Here is a 15,526-nt window from a genome sequence, read left to right as displayed (position 1 = left end):
ATCTGCTGGGATCTCTCCGTGAGTTGATACCAGTTGCGAAGTGTTCAGCCTCTCCAGAGTGGTTCATCATCATCATCATCATCATCATCAGCCTGGTTACGCCCACTGCAGGGCAAAGGCCTCTCCCATACTTCTCCAACAACGCGGTCGCAAGTCGCAGTGGCGCTGGCTCTGTGCGAACCCGGGCGCACGCAGATCTTCACGGACTCTAGGTCGCCGGCTCGGTCTCGGCCGAGGCTGCGGCGGTGCTGAGGACCCGCAAGACAGCACGGCCCGTAACGTCATCACTTGGTGCCCGCCTCACATGAACCGGAACGCCTCCCCCGTTTCGATCAATCCCAATGAGCTGGCCCACGACCAGGCGCGAGGTCTCGTCAACCTCGCGCCTGGAGCAGCATTTGGAGCACCATGGCTCATACAGCGCACCTTTCCACTTCGCAGGCGATCTTCGCGTTCCTGCTGCTGCTGTGTCCGTGCACAGCGTATTCGGAGTATGACCCTTCGCAACCACTACTACTATCAAGCAAGGCCACAATCTACCAGCAGACCGGCAACTATCTCCACATCGACCCACTACAACTACTGCGCCCAGCCTTCTGCGCACCATCATCGTCAACCGTGTCGTCACATCGCAGTGGCAACTTAAGCGGCTGTCCGAGCGTCAGTCCGTTTAGTTGGCACGGAACCAGCATTTGGAGCACTATGGCTCATACAGCGCACCTTTCCACTTCGCAGGCGATCTTCGCGTTCCTGCTGCTGCTGTGTCCGTGCACAGCGTATTCGGAGTATGACCCTTCGCAACCACTACTACTATCAAGCAAGGCCACAATCTACCAGCAGACCGGCAACTATCTCCACATCGACCCACTACAACTACTGCGCCCAGCCTTCTGCCCACCATCATCGTCAACCGTGTCGTCACATCGCAGTGGCAACTTAAGCGGCTGTCCGAGCGTCAGTCCGTTTAGTTGGCACGGAAGCAGCATTTGGAGCACCATGGCTCATACAGCGCACCTTCCCACTTCGCAGGCGATCTTCGCGTTCCTGCTGCTGCTGTGTCCGTGCACAGCGTATTCGGAGTATGACCCTTCGCAACCACTACTACTATCAAGCAAGGCCACAATCTACCAGCAGACCGGCAACTATCTCCACATCGACCCACTACAACTACTGCGCCCAGCCTTCTGCGCACCATCATCGTCAACCGTGTCGTCACATCGCAGTGGCAACTTAAGCGGCTGTCCGAGCGTCAGTCCGTTTAGTTGGCACGGAAGCAGCATTTGGAGCACCATGGCTCATACAGCGCACCTTTCCACTTCGCAGGTCTGTAAAAACGTTTCGCTTTATGCTAAGAAAAGTGACGACCCATTTTTGCTATTGCTTCTGTGCCAACAAGTGCTCTGTGAAATTGTCGCAGATTGTTTCTCTATGGCGTTGCTGTTATTGTGCTCAGGTGACGTGGAAACTAATCCCGGTCCTACTACGCGTACTGAGGCATTACTCGATCTGCAGAATTTGCCATCAAATCCTTCTGAGCAGACGGAAGTTCTTTTCCCGCTGTTAAAAGACCTTCAGGCTCGTTCTGTACAATCTGCTAAGGGTCAGGCCGAGTTGGTTAACGACGTCAAGGCTATTAAGGTTGGTCAAAAGAACATCGAGACAAAAATGGAATGTATCCAGAAAAGATTAGACAACCTTGAAGAAAAAACAAATGCTTTAGTCCATCTCCACGATGAAATGACTGGCATTCAGGCGTCCGCTCAAGCCCAAACAACTCGGCTAGACTCTTTACTAATGCGCGTTGACGAACTTGAGGACAGATCGCGACGCAACAACCTCATATTTCATGGCATCCGTGACTCTCGGGAATCGTGGGAACAGTCCGAATCACGCATAAGAGAAGCACTAACCGGTGTAATCGACAGCCTGCCTGACACTGCAATCGAACGTGCTCATCGCATTAGTCACTACACGCCTAATAAGTGTCGCCCAATTGTAGTTAAATTGACCAACACGAAAATAAAAGACAAAGTACTTTCTATGCGCGCACAGCTGAAAGAAAAGGGTATTTCTACCTCCGAAGATTTTTCGCCCGCCACCCGTCACGTCCGTAAAAAACTGAGTACGCGAAAAGCCAGCCCCAACCATGCCCTTTCCAGTTAAGGTACACCAAACTAATAATGAATAAAAAACAGTTCGTCTATGACCCGGCAACAGACATCGTCAACGAGCATGCGCCATATGAACCACGAGATAACGGCGGGCATCCAAATTCCCAGCACGTGCCCAGTTAGGAAAACGTGAGGGGATGTGGACGAGAATCATGCATAGTATCTGTGTTCTTTACAAATATTCGAAGCGTCATGAATAAGCGCACTTCCTTAGCATCTGCATTGGATACTTGCAACGCCGACATTTTTGTGCTTACCGAAACGTGGCTACATTCACAGATTCACGATAACGAAATTCTTCAAACCGCACACCATTTTTCACTGTATCGTTGTGACCGTACAAAGCGTCAGGGAGGCGGCGTGCTCTTAGCCATTTCTAAAGATTTCCCATCTCAGTGTATTCATGTCAATACTGACCTCGAAACGGTTTGGGCCATCATTGAAATAAATCACCAGAAGATAATCATTGGCGTTTGTTACCGCCCCCCAACTTATTCATCTAATTTCGTAAATGAGATGCATGTTGTCATTAATATTGTTACATCTCGTCATCCTACATTACCTTTATTTTTGCTTGGCGATTTTAACTTACCGAACATCATATGGAATACTGAACCTCCAACTTTACACCCTTTTCTTCATTAGCCAATGAGTTCTTAGACATGTGCTCTGTCTTTTCACTTTCACAACTTGTTACTCAACCTACACGCACTACCGAATCCGTTGAGACCACACTTGACCTTGTATTAACATCGCGGCCTGACCTAGTTTCCGACATCACCTATTTACCCGGCTTGAGCGACCATTCAGCACTTTCGTTCGACATAAATATTTTGCGGCCAAAAGCCGGTAAAACATTCAAATCTTTTCGAGACTACGCGAAAGGAAATTTCGAAGCCATCAACGCCGAATTATCTGCTTTTCTAGACGTATTTATAAACAACTTCGACAGCCGTACCGTTCAGACCAACTGGAATATGTTTGCTACAAAAATTGCTGAACTAACAAACAAATACATCCCACTGCGCACCATTGCATGTAATCTAAACGCCCCATGGTACAACATCCGTCTCAAGCGCCTGTCTAATAAAAAGAAACGCCTGCACAAATTAGCCAAACGTTCACCTAGCGTAAACCGCTGGACCAAATACAAACTGGCGGCAGATGAGTATGTAGCCGCACTTAAGCAAGCCAAAGATCACTTTCTTGGCAATACCTTTTCCTTTAATGCTTAAAACCGACGCCAAGAAATTCTGGCGCGTCATTAACCCCAAGGCGAACGACATAATAACCTTAATCGACAGCTCTGGAAATGTTATTCCAACTAATCAATGTGCGTCCGCGCTTAATGATGTTTTCGTGCACAACTTTTCATCAACTACACACATTACTCTTCCATCCACGCACGACTACGATTACCAAGCAATGTTTCCCATACTCATTGAACCAGCAGGCATCGTGCCAATTATCTCATCTTTAAAACTATCTTCGGCTCCAGGACACGATTTAATAAACGCGAAATTTTTGAAAAGCACTAGCTGTTACTCTTCAATTTTCCTAGGAATGATCTTCCAACAGTCGCTAGATAAGGGTTCTTTGCCTGATGAATGGAAGATTGGGAAGGTGATCCCACTCCATAAATCGGGTGACAAGCATTCTCCATATATCTACCGCCCTATCTCGCTCACTTCCATTCCATGTAAGATGTTGGAACATATACTTGCCTCAAATCTTGCTAGCTTTCTTGAAACTAACTCATTTTTTTCACCATCGCAACATGGCTTCCGCAAGACTTATTCATGTGAAACACAACTAGTTTTATTTACGCACAAGCTAAACGTCATTCTTGACCGCTCTTCAACTGCCGACTGTATATTTTTAGACTTTTCGAAAGCGTTTGACAAAGTGTGCCATAACCTTCTAATGTTTAAGTTGCATCGAATTAACATTGATCCCAGACTGCTTGCATGGCTTGAGTGCTTTCTTTCTAACCGTTCGCAGTTTGTCTTTGCTAATGACTCAAACTCTCAACCGAGCAGAGTACAGTCCGGCGTACCTCAAGGGTCGGTACTTGGTCCCCTCCTTTTTTTAATTTACATAAATGATCTACCCTCTTGTGTTTCCTCTAGCATTCACTTATTCGCCGATGATTGTGTAATTTTCAGGGAAATATGTGACACTGATATATCTTCTCTTCAATCCGACCTTAACGCTATTTCTACTTGGTGCCAATCATGGTCAATGGAATTAAATATTAAAAAATGTAAATTTATGCGCGTGTCCAGAACTTCTAACCAGCTTCCTTCTTACTGCATTAATAATCTCCCCTTGGACTCTGTTTCCTCCTACAAATATCTTGGTGTCCATATTACTAGAAACCTCTCGTGGTCCATGCACGCTTCTTACGTAATTAAAAATGCTAACCGCATGCTGGGATACCTAAAACGCAATTTCACTAAGGCACCATCTTCCCTAAAATTAATGTTATACAAGTCACTAGTTCGCTCAAAACTTGAGTACGCCGCAGTAGTTTGGGATCCCTTTCAGAAAAACCTAATTCACTCTTTAGAAATGGTACAAAATAACTCTGCTCGTTTCGTTTTTTCTAATTATAACCGAACTGCCAGCACTTCTGTAATGAAATTAAACCTTGATTTGCCATCTTTAGCCTCTCGCCGTAAAGGCGAGAGGCTAAACACTTTCACTTTTCATAACTTTCACTTTTTCATAAGATATTTCATCATCCTTCACTTCGCGACGAACTTATCTCCCCTCCTCAATACATTTCATCAAGGTTAGATCACAATAACAAAGTTGGAATTTCATTATGCCAAACCAATGTCATGTCTCATTCATTCCTTCCGCGTACATCTGCCGAGTGGAATCGCCTACCAGCCTCAACCGCTACTATTGTTGACCATCAGCACTTCACGGCAGTATTAGATAACATAGTATAACTGGAGCATTTCATTCGTGTTTTTCTACTACCAATTGTATAACTGTTTTTGTATTACCGGAACACTGTATTACTGCACTGCATGCACCGTATTTAATTTTATTGACCAGCACTCCAGGAACACTCAGATAACATTGTATAACCGAGAACCATCTATTTCTGTACTATTAACTATTTTGCTGCACTGTACTTTTTTTTTATTTGATGTAACCACTCCCCTCTTTAATGCCTCTGGCCCTGAGGGTACACGAAATAAATAAATAAACCGCGCCGGTTCGAGGTGCCCGGCTTCGCAGGGGATCAACCAAAGCACGGACCCACTGCTTACTTTCCACGACATCACTGCTCACTACCAGCTGGGACGCAGGCAGTTGTCGGCTCCTCACCCGAAGCTAGGCAGATCCCAGGCCTCGGTGCTGAGAATGCTGCAGATGGGTTCCTTTCCGTCTCGCTCAAGGCTGAGCTACTACACTCCGGGTGTGCATCCCCGCTGCCCAGACTGCGGCGAGGAACGGTCCACCTTGAACCACATGCTGTGGCAATGTTCTGCGTTGCGCCACTCGCCTTTCAACGGGCAAGAAGACTGGGATGAAGCCGTCAAGAGCGACAGCCTTCAAGTCCACCTTCGGGCTGTCCAAAGGGCCTGCGACAGGGCTGAAGATCACAGTTTTCCGCCCCCGGCGCGGGCGCGGCCCGCGACTACGACAACATAGTCCCTTGGAAAAATTAGTTTTCTGTCTGTCTGTCTGTCTGTCTGTCTGTCTACGTACACGACATACGCATAGGTTTCAAATCCTGCAATTTAACAGTCTGTGAGAGACAAGTACAACAGTGTCTGAACAAACTCTCTAAGTGGGCGGACGAAAACGGGTTCAAAGTGAACCCCGACAAAAGTTCTTGCGCTCTCTTCACCAAGAAGAAAGGACTTGCTGCAGATCCTACACTCCAAATGTATGGGCAACAAATACCTGTGAACAAAGAGCACAAGCTTGTAAGTGTTATCATTAACTCCAGGCTTACTTTCATTCCACACATAATATATCTTAAAGCAAATGTCTAAAGGCAATTAACTTACTCAAAATCCTATCCCACACAATATAGGATAGCGACAGAAAGTGTTTGTTGAATCTTTATAGGAGCAAATTCGATCGCGATTGGACTATGCTGCCGTGGTATATCACTGCCGCCCAGAGCGCGCTAAAGATGCTTGATCATGTTGGTCATCTGGGTTTCCATCTAGCCACTGGTACATTTAGAACAACCCCTGTCGAAAGCCTATACGTAGAGTCAGATGAGTGGTCACTCTATTTTCAGAGAACATACATCAGCTTCACCTATCTTCTAAAAGTGCACTCTAATCAGGAACATCCGTGTTCAGCAACCGTTAACGACTTGTTGTGTGCAACACTTTTTCGTAATAGACCCTCTATGAGACTACCTTTCTCACTGCGTGAGATAACTTAGCGAAGAAATGGACGTCCGAATTCTCGAACATCGCCGAATGCCTCCAGCTAAGCTATTACCGCCCTATGAGTGGCAGGTGATAGAATGCGATATACACTTTGTAGAGGTCACAAAGCACGCTCCTGATCTTGAAACTGCTATGCATTTTTGTGAGCTTCAATCGAAGTACTCCTGCCCCAAATTCTACACAGACGCGTCCAAATCCCATGCTGGCGTATCTTACGCTGCTGTTGATCCCTCTTTTTCTGAATCTCACGTATTGAACCCTCTAACAAGTATCTTCACTGCAGAAGCCTATGCAGAACTGTCTGTGGTAAAACAATGTAAAGAAATTAAAACTTGACAGAAGAATCATGTTCACAGACTCGTTAAGTCTTGTAAAAGCATTGGTGTCCTTACAACAGCATATAAATCCGGTGTTTATTTAACTTTACTCACTCTTAAGCAAACTTTAATTTGTCACATAGACGTGTAGTAATATGCTGGGTTCCTAGCCATACAACAATCAAGGGTAATGTGCTTCCCGACGAAACCGCCAAATCAATAGCATCGAAGGGTATTCGTTCTGCTGCTGTCCCTGCCCCAGACATCAAATTTTTTCTACGAAACAAACTGAGAAGCCACTGGCAACGCTTGTGGGATGCTGAAACGAGAAATAAGCTTCACGTGATTAAGCCGAAGTTAGATTTCGGGCCCCAACTACAAAAATACGAAGAACAAATGTCCTATTCGCTAGACTCATAATATGACACACATTTTGCACTCACAACGTTCTCTTGACTGGCAACGAGCCTCCAGCTTCTGGTAGATGCGGTGACAGCCTGACCATCCTCCATGTTTTCTTGGAGCGTCGGGAAGCGGAAAGAGACAGGAAGAAACATTTTCATCTCGCATACCGCTATTGTGTCCCTCTTCATTCGGCTATATTTCTTGGTGAAGAACCGAAGCAGTCCTCGCTTTCTTGAATGATGTTGTGCTAGATGTTCTAAGCCCGTTAAATTCGTAGCGCATCCTCTTCTCAGAGGATGCCGCTATGACAGTTGTTTTTGTATAGCACATGCCTCTAGGCCCTTGTGTTTCAAGGGCTCGGGTGAGGCAGTAGTACTCTAGCCAATTTTAGCATCTCACATATTTTGTATATTGCCTCATTCTTTCGCAATGCATTTGAATGCTCATAGTACATGTCACTAGTCGTTGGCATAATCGTATTACACGTAGATTGTATGCAATTTACAGCAACTATTTTAGGCCCATCTACAGCCACGTCACATCGGCTTCACGGAACTCATCAGTTCACTGCGAACTAATTAACACTAGCATGGTGCTCTTTGGCCATAGCTGGCCACTGCGCCATTAAACATCACATATTGACACGTGTACTTATATTGATCGGGCGACCACGTTTCGCCGCCTAACAAATCTTATCGCACAGCGCGGGAAGCGCCTGCATGCATCCGAAGTCTCTGGAAAGTTATCGATGCTTCTTTCCCCTGTCTGTTGTCGCCGAACCTTGTGTTATCTGATTTATTCGCCTGACACGAATGGTGTACAACTTTGTGGAAGGCACGCGGGTCCCAACGATTAGTCTGGAACCTAAAAGCCGACGCGCTTCACCCGCTGAGCAGATTTCCGACGATCGCCGACCGTGTTCGCCGCTATCTTTGTGCTATAAGTGTAGCCTGTTTTTGTGGGCACAGGTTCGCCCAATAAAAGTTAGTTTTGTATCTCACCGTATTGCTGCTTTCTTCACCGTCACTACCACGTGACATCTGGTGGAGGTGCTTTTCGTTCATGTACCGGACGCCCCCGACAAGCCGTGATCCAAGCCCAGACCGCAAATAGAACACCAACGTAGACCCGGACCATGGAGCAAGCCGCCGTCTTCAACAGCTGCCCCCGGAGCACGGACTTCTGCCTGAGAAGACCAAGAAGTTTATGGCCAAGGCAACCCCAATGGCAGCCCCAGCGTCCCCCATCGTGCTGCAGCAGCCCAGGGAACCTCCGACGTCCCGCGGATCAACAATCGAGGACCCGTAAACCTGGCTCGATACGTAGGAGAGGGTCGCTGCATTTAACAGCTGGACCAGCGACAACAAACTGCGACATGTCTTCTTCGCATTGCAAGACGCTGCCACGACGTGGTTTGAAAATCGAGAAGCCACTTTAACGACGTGGGACCTGTTCCGAAGCGGCTTCTTGCAAACATTCACAAGCGTGGTTCGAAAAGAGCGAGCCCAAGCTGTACTAGAAACCAGAGCGCAGCTGCCAAATGAGACGATCGCGATCTTCACGGAGGCGATGGCCCGTCTTTTGCGGCACGCTGACCCGGAAATGTAGGAGGAGAAAAAAGTCTGCTTCCTGATGCGGGGCGTCAAGCAAGAACTTTTCGCCGGACTTATTCGTAACCCACCGAAGACTGTGGCTGAGTTTTCTGCGGAGGCATCGATGATCGAGAAAACTCTGGAGATGCGCACCTGGCAGTATAACCGCCAGGGGCTTCCGCCGCAGTATGCCATCCAAGGACTAGGTTCAGACGACCTTCAAGAGACCATCAGGGCCACTGTACGCGAAGAACTGCGCAAGGTCCTTCCTTCGTCGCAGCTTCAAGTGACCTCGATCGCCGACATCGTTAAAGATGAGGTTCAGCGATCGCTTGGGGTTCCTGAGGCGCAACCTCAATTACCGCAGCCCCAGCCAGAAGCGATGACTTACGCCGCCGTCGCACGTCGTCAAGACCACCCTCCGCGACCGCGCCAGGGTCCTGTAACGCCGCAATTCCGTCGTCCGCCGCCGCCGCCGCCAGCACGCCCACCCGTCGCCCAGCGCACCTACGCGAGGAAGACGGACATTTGGCGAGCCCCCGACCACCGCCCACTCTGCTATCACTGCGGAGAAGCCGGCCATGTGTACCGCCGATGCCCATATCGCGACATGGGGCTGAGAGGGTTCGCCGTCAACGCGCCGCGTCCACAGCTTGGGGAGAGCCCACGTGACATTGCCGATTACCTAGCCGCCACTTAGTGGAACTCTCGACGACCGTCCCATTCGTCGTCACAAGGCGGCTACCTGGTGCCGCAGCGCCCTCCACACACTGGCCCAGCCCGGGGCCGGTCAGCGAGCCCATATCCGGAAAACTAAAAGCAGCAACCGATGGAGGTGCGGTTGCTGTTCGTCTAACTGACGAAGATCCTCCGCCACCAACAAAGACGCCAGAAAAACTACCTCGACAACATAACGACGCGCCGCCGTCCCGACGAAGTGTGAAAGCAAAGAATACGACGACGAAAGCCGACCTAACGATGTCCCATACCAGCCACAGGTCAACGCGACACAGGCGTGATCCGACGCCAAGACCTAACTGTAACGCAAGGCAAAGAACCACCGACCTCGACGTCCTTCTCGACGGCCACGCAGTCACCGCCTTAGTCGACACAGGGGCCGATTCCTCCGTCATGAGTGGACACATCGCCGCCCAGTTGAAGAAGGTTAAGACTGCATGGGAAGGCCCTCAAATTCGCACCGCTGGAGGACACCTGATTCCGCCAACTGGAATCTGCACGGCAAGAATTACCGTTCATGACCGAACTTACCCTGCCACCTTCGTTATCCTCCAACAATGTTCACGCGACGTCATTCTCGGTATGGACTTCCTAAACCAACACGGCGCCGTCATCGACCTGAAGTCGAAGTCAATAACCCTGTCTGAAGATCAAGCAATACCGCCGGAGAGCTCTTGTAGTCAGCATGCCTTAAGCGTGCTCGAAAGTCGAGTCAGCATCCCGCCCCGCTCCAGCATTGTCATTTCGGTCGGCACCAAAACACCTGCCGACGTAGAAGGCGTCATCGAGGGTGACCAACGCCTACTGCTAGACCGTGAAATTTGCGTCGCAAGAGGGATCGCTCGACTCCACGGAGGGAAAACGGAAGTGATGCTAACCAACTTCAGCAAAGAATTCAAGCACATGAGCAAGGGCACGACAATCGCGTACATCAAGGAAATTCTGGAAACGAGCAATGCCTTTGTCCTCTGAGATTCTGCAGCATCTACCCCGTCGACCATAGTCCCCGAACCAGACTTCGACGTAAATCCAAGTCTCCCCACGAGCAAGCAGCAAAAGCTCAGAAGTCTTCTCCGACGATACAAGGACTGCTTTTCGACTTCATCGAAGATTCGACAAACACCAGTTGCAAAAGCATCGCATAATAACCGAAGAGTGCGCTCGACCACTACGCCAGAGCCCTTACAGAGTTTCGACGCGAGAACGTGAAGCTATTAGGCAACAAGTCGACGAAATGCTCCGCGACGACATCAGCCAGCCGTCGAAAAGCCCGTGGGCATCTCCTGATGTCCTGGTGAAGAAAAAGGACAGAACACTACGTTTCTGCGTCGATTATCGTCGTCTGAACAAGATCACGAAGAAGGATGTATACCCCCTCCCACGTATAGACGACGCATTGGATCGGCTCTGCAACGCTAAATACTTCTCGTCGATGGACCTCAAGTCTGGCTACTGGCAAATAGAAGTCTACGAAAGAGATCGTGAAGAGACCGCCTTCATCACCCCTGACAGCCTCTACGAGTTCAAGGTTATGCCATTCGGACTGTGCTCGGCGCTTGCAACGTTCCAGCGCGTCATGAACACGGTTTTAGCAGGATTGAAGTGGCAGACCTGTCTCGTATACTTGGATGACGTCGTCGTCTTCGCCGGAAATTTCGACGATCACCTTAGGCGGCTTGCAACAGTACTAGAGGCGATCAAATCATCAGGGCTCACTCTGAAGCCAGAAAACTGCCGCATCGCTTACGACGAGCTTCTGTTCCTAGGCCACGTCATCAGCAAATCCGGAGTACGCCCCGACCCGCAGAAAACAGCTGCCATCGCAAAGTTCCCGCGGCCCATCGGCAGGAAGGCAGTGCGTAGATTCCTTGGCATGTGTGCCTACTACAGGCGCATTGTCAAGGCCTTTTCACGCATCGCTGAGCCGCTAACGCATCTAACCAAATCTGATGTCGAGTTCAAATGGCAAACGCCGCAGGCCGACGTATTTCAAGAACTAAAACGACGCATGCAGTTACCGCCGGTACTGGCACATTTCGACGAAGACGCCGATACCGAAATCCACACTGACGCCAGTAGCCTGGGCCTCGGTGCCGTCCTGGCCCAGAAGAAAGACGGACATGAACGGGTGATATCTTATGCTAGCCGGTCGCTGTCAAAAGCGGAAGGCAATTATTCTACGACTGAAAAAGAATGCCTCGCCATCATTTGGGCTACAGCAAAATTCCGCCCTTACCTATATGGCAGGCCATTCAAAGTCGTCAGCGACCATCACGCGTTGTGTTGGCTAGCTAACTTAAAGGACCCTTCAGGACGGCTGGCGAGGTGGAGCCTCAGACTACAAGAATATGACGTCATGGTAATCTACAAGTCCGGACGAAAACACTCAGACGCCGACCGCCTATCACGCGCCCCCATCGATCCTCCGCCGGAAGACGACGCGGATGACGACGCCTTCCTCGGAATAATAAGCGCAGAAGACTTCTTTAAACAGCACCGAGCAGACGCGGAGCTAAAAAGTCTGGTCGAGTATATGGAAGGGAACACCGACGTAGTACCTGGGGCATTTAAGCGCGGATTGTCTTCGTTCACATTACAAAACAACCTGCTCGTAAAGAAGAACTTCTCACCAGTCCGCGCCAGCTGCCTTCTTGTTGTTCCGGCAGCGCTGCGTCCAGAAATACCGCACGCCCTACATGACGATCCAACCGCTGGGCACCTGAGATTCTCCAAAACTCTGTGGAGGATACAGGAAATGCATTACTGGCCGTGTCTGAACGCCGACGTCGCTCGTTACGTCAAGACATGCCGAGACTGTCAGCGACGCAAGACACCACCGACAAGGCCAGCAGGATTACCAAAGCCGATCGAACCTCCTCGTCGACCATTCCAGCAGATTGGGATGGATTTGTTGGGGCCGTTTCCGACGTCAACATCCGGGAATAAGTGGATCGTCGTGGCGACGGACTACCTCAGCCTCTTCGCGGAAACTAAAGCTCTACCGAAAGGCAGCGCAGCCGAAGTGGCGAAATTTTTCGTCGAGCACATCCTGCTGCGACATGGTGCCCCAGAAGTCCTCATAACTGACAGAGGAACGGCTTTTACAGCAGAGCTCACCCAAGCCATTCCGCAAGACAGTCAGACAAGTTACAGGAGGACAACTGCCTACCACCCGCAGACGAATGGTCTCACGGAGCGCCTGAACAAGACCCTTGCCGACATGCTAGCAATGTACGTCGATGTCGAACGCAAGACCTGGGATGCCGTCCTGCCGTACGTAACATTCGCTTACAACACGGCGGTGCAAGAAACAGCACAGATCACGCCGTTTAAGCTGGTTTACGGCAGGAACCCGACGACGACGCTCGACGCCATGCTGCCGCACGTCACCGACGAAGATAATCTTGACGTCGCGACCTTTCTCCAGCACGCCGAAGAAGCCCGACAACTCGCCCGCCTACGGATCAAGAACCAGCAGCGTACCGACAGCCGACACTACAACTTCCGACGACGATTCGTCGAGTACCAGCCCGGTGACCATGTTTGGGTTTGGACCCCTATACGCTGACGAGGACTGAGCGAGAAGCTTTTGCGTCGCTATTTCGGACCGTATAAGATCATCAGACGTATTGGCGCACTGGACTATGAGGTCGTGCCAGACGGCATTTCGCTGTCACAGCGGCGCCGCTCACGACCTGAAATTGTCCACGTTGTGCTACTCAAGCCGTACTACCAGCGTTGATGAACTTTGGGACTTCGCGTAACTGACCTTTGGACTTTGTTTCTTTTCATTGTTTTGTTACTTATGTTTAATAAGCGTCCTTTTTTGTTTCGCCCTCTTAAATTTGTAGCATCGAGACGATGCTTTTTAAGAGGGGGGTATTGACATATGTACTTATATTTCTCGGGCGACCACGTTTCGCCGCCTAACAAATCTTATCGCACAGCGCGGGAAGCGCCTGCATGTATCCGAAGTTTCTGGAAAGTTATCGATGCTTCTTTCCCCTGTCTCTTGTTGCCGAACCTTGTGTTATCTGATTTATTCGCCTGACACGGATGGTGTAGAACTTTGTGGAAGGCACGCGGGTCCCAACGATTAGACTGGAACGTTCGACGACTGCTGTATAAAAGCCGACGCGCTTGACCCGCTGAGCAGATTTCCAGACGATCGCCGACCGTGTTCGCCGCTATCGTTGTGCTATAAGTGTAGCCTGTTTTTGTGGTCACAGGTTCGCCGAATAAAAGTTAGTTTTGTATCTCAACGTATTGCTGCTTTCTTCACCGTCACTACCACGTGACATTATTCATATTATAAGGCAAGAAACAGATACCAAGGACAACATAGCGGAAATAACTTGCACTTACTAATTAACGAATTATTAAGAAATTGAAGTGAAAAGTGGATGAAGAAAACAAATGGCCGCGGGTGCGATACGAACCCACATTTTCGCAATACGCGTGCGATGCTCTTACCAAATGAACTAAAACGGTGCCGTTTTTGCATCCGCTTTGTGGGGTATTTATGTTTTTCCTACTAAAACTAGCCCTGGGAGAGTTAGCTAGCGCCGCCACTAATGGCCTAGGCGGCGGATATGGAACATCCTTTATGCCGCAGGCACCACAAATACTGATCGATTTCGGTGACGGCAACTAGTCTATAATGCCCACATCTTGCCTGAAGGCATCAGTATTGCAAGACTCGAAACCCTTGTAATGTAATCAATGAGAAAGGAAACCGAGGGGCCCGATTTTTATTTATATATATAATACATACGCAGGAAAGAGACGACGAACTTTTTGGGAGACTTATTTTACTTAACGTTTTCGGCTGGTGGACCAGCCTTCGTCAGAGTACAGTGCAGGCTGGCTGGCTGGCTGGAGTAAGGCTGGTCCACCAGCCGAAAACGTTAAGTAAAATAAGTCTCCCAAAAAGTTCGTCGTCTCTTTCCTGCGTATGTTACGTCGGGTCCTGCGTGCTGAACTTTGAAGAAAACCCCTATATATATATACATATATATATAGTTACGGTCTCCGGAGAGGGTTGAGAGGCTGCTTTAATAATCATGGAAATCGTAGGAGCAACGTCGTCCTCCACTTTCTCCTTTCTCGCTTCCAGCGTATTTTACTTGCAGTGACCATTTGTAACATTCCTCCTTTCCCCAGACGAAGCCCTCCGGCCGAGTCACTCCTGCGTTCTGCGTGTGAACGGCTTCAGGCGGGCAACATGCGTCACCTCAGTCTGTGGAAGTAAGACGACGCATTCGTGTAGTTCACTTCGCTTAGACGATCAAGGATAACGAACGGCCCCGCATAGTCGGCAAGCAACTTTTGGCTCAAGCCACGTCTGCGTATTGGAGTCCGCAGCGAGACGAGGTCGCCAGGAACATAGGTAACATATTGGTGGTTACTGTCGTAGCGTGTTTTAGAGCGGCCTTGTGCAGCCAGTGTACGTAAGCGAACAAGTCGACGAGCCTCTTCGGCACAGCACAAAGTATCCGCCATAGACAAATCGCCATGGATGACAAAAGAAAAGATGGTGTCCAGCGAATGACGAGGTGAGCGCGCGTACAGAAGGAAGTAACGGCTGAAACCGGTCGTTTCGTGTTTCGAGGAGTTGAAAGCGTACGTCACGAACGGTAATACTTCATCCCAGTTCTTGTGGTCCGAAGCGACGTACATTGATAGCATGTCTATCAATGCGCAGTTTGTGCGCATTGTGCGCAGTTTCAGGATGATAAACTGTTGAATGTCGGAAGGTGGAGGCACACGAGCGCAGTAATTCTTCCACAATATCGGCAACAAATTGACAACCACGGCCACTTATTATCACGCGAGGCGGCCCGTGTCGGAGTATGGTTGAATGCAAAAAGAACTGG

At 49.3% G+C, this 15,526-nt stretch overlaps 1 pseudogene; it reads left to right on the top strand.

Moving 5' to 3' along the window:
* The first annotated feature begins 418 nt into the window (after window positions 1-418).
* Window positions 419-2,294, top strand: LOC142566619 (uncharacterized; annotated as a pseudogene).
* The last annotated feature ends 13,232 nt before the right edge of the window (window positions 2,295-15,526 follow it).

The sequence above is a fragment of the Dermacentor variabilis genome, unplaced genomic scaffold, assembly GCF_050947875.1.
Source record: "Dermacentor variabilis isolate Ectoservices unplaced genomic scaffold, ASM5094787v1 scaffold_13, whole genome shotgun sequence".
Lineage (NCBI taxonomy): Eukaryota > Metazoa > Arthropoda > Arachnida > Ixodida > Ixodidae > Dermacentor > Dermacentor variabilis.
This window is presented reverse-complemented; position numbering and strand designations above follow the sequence as displayed.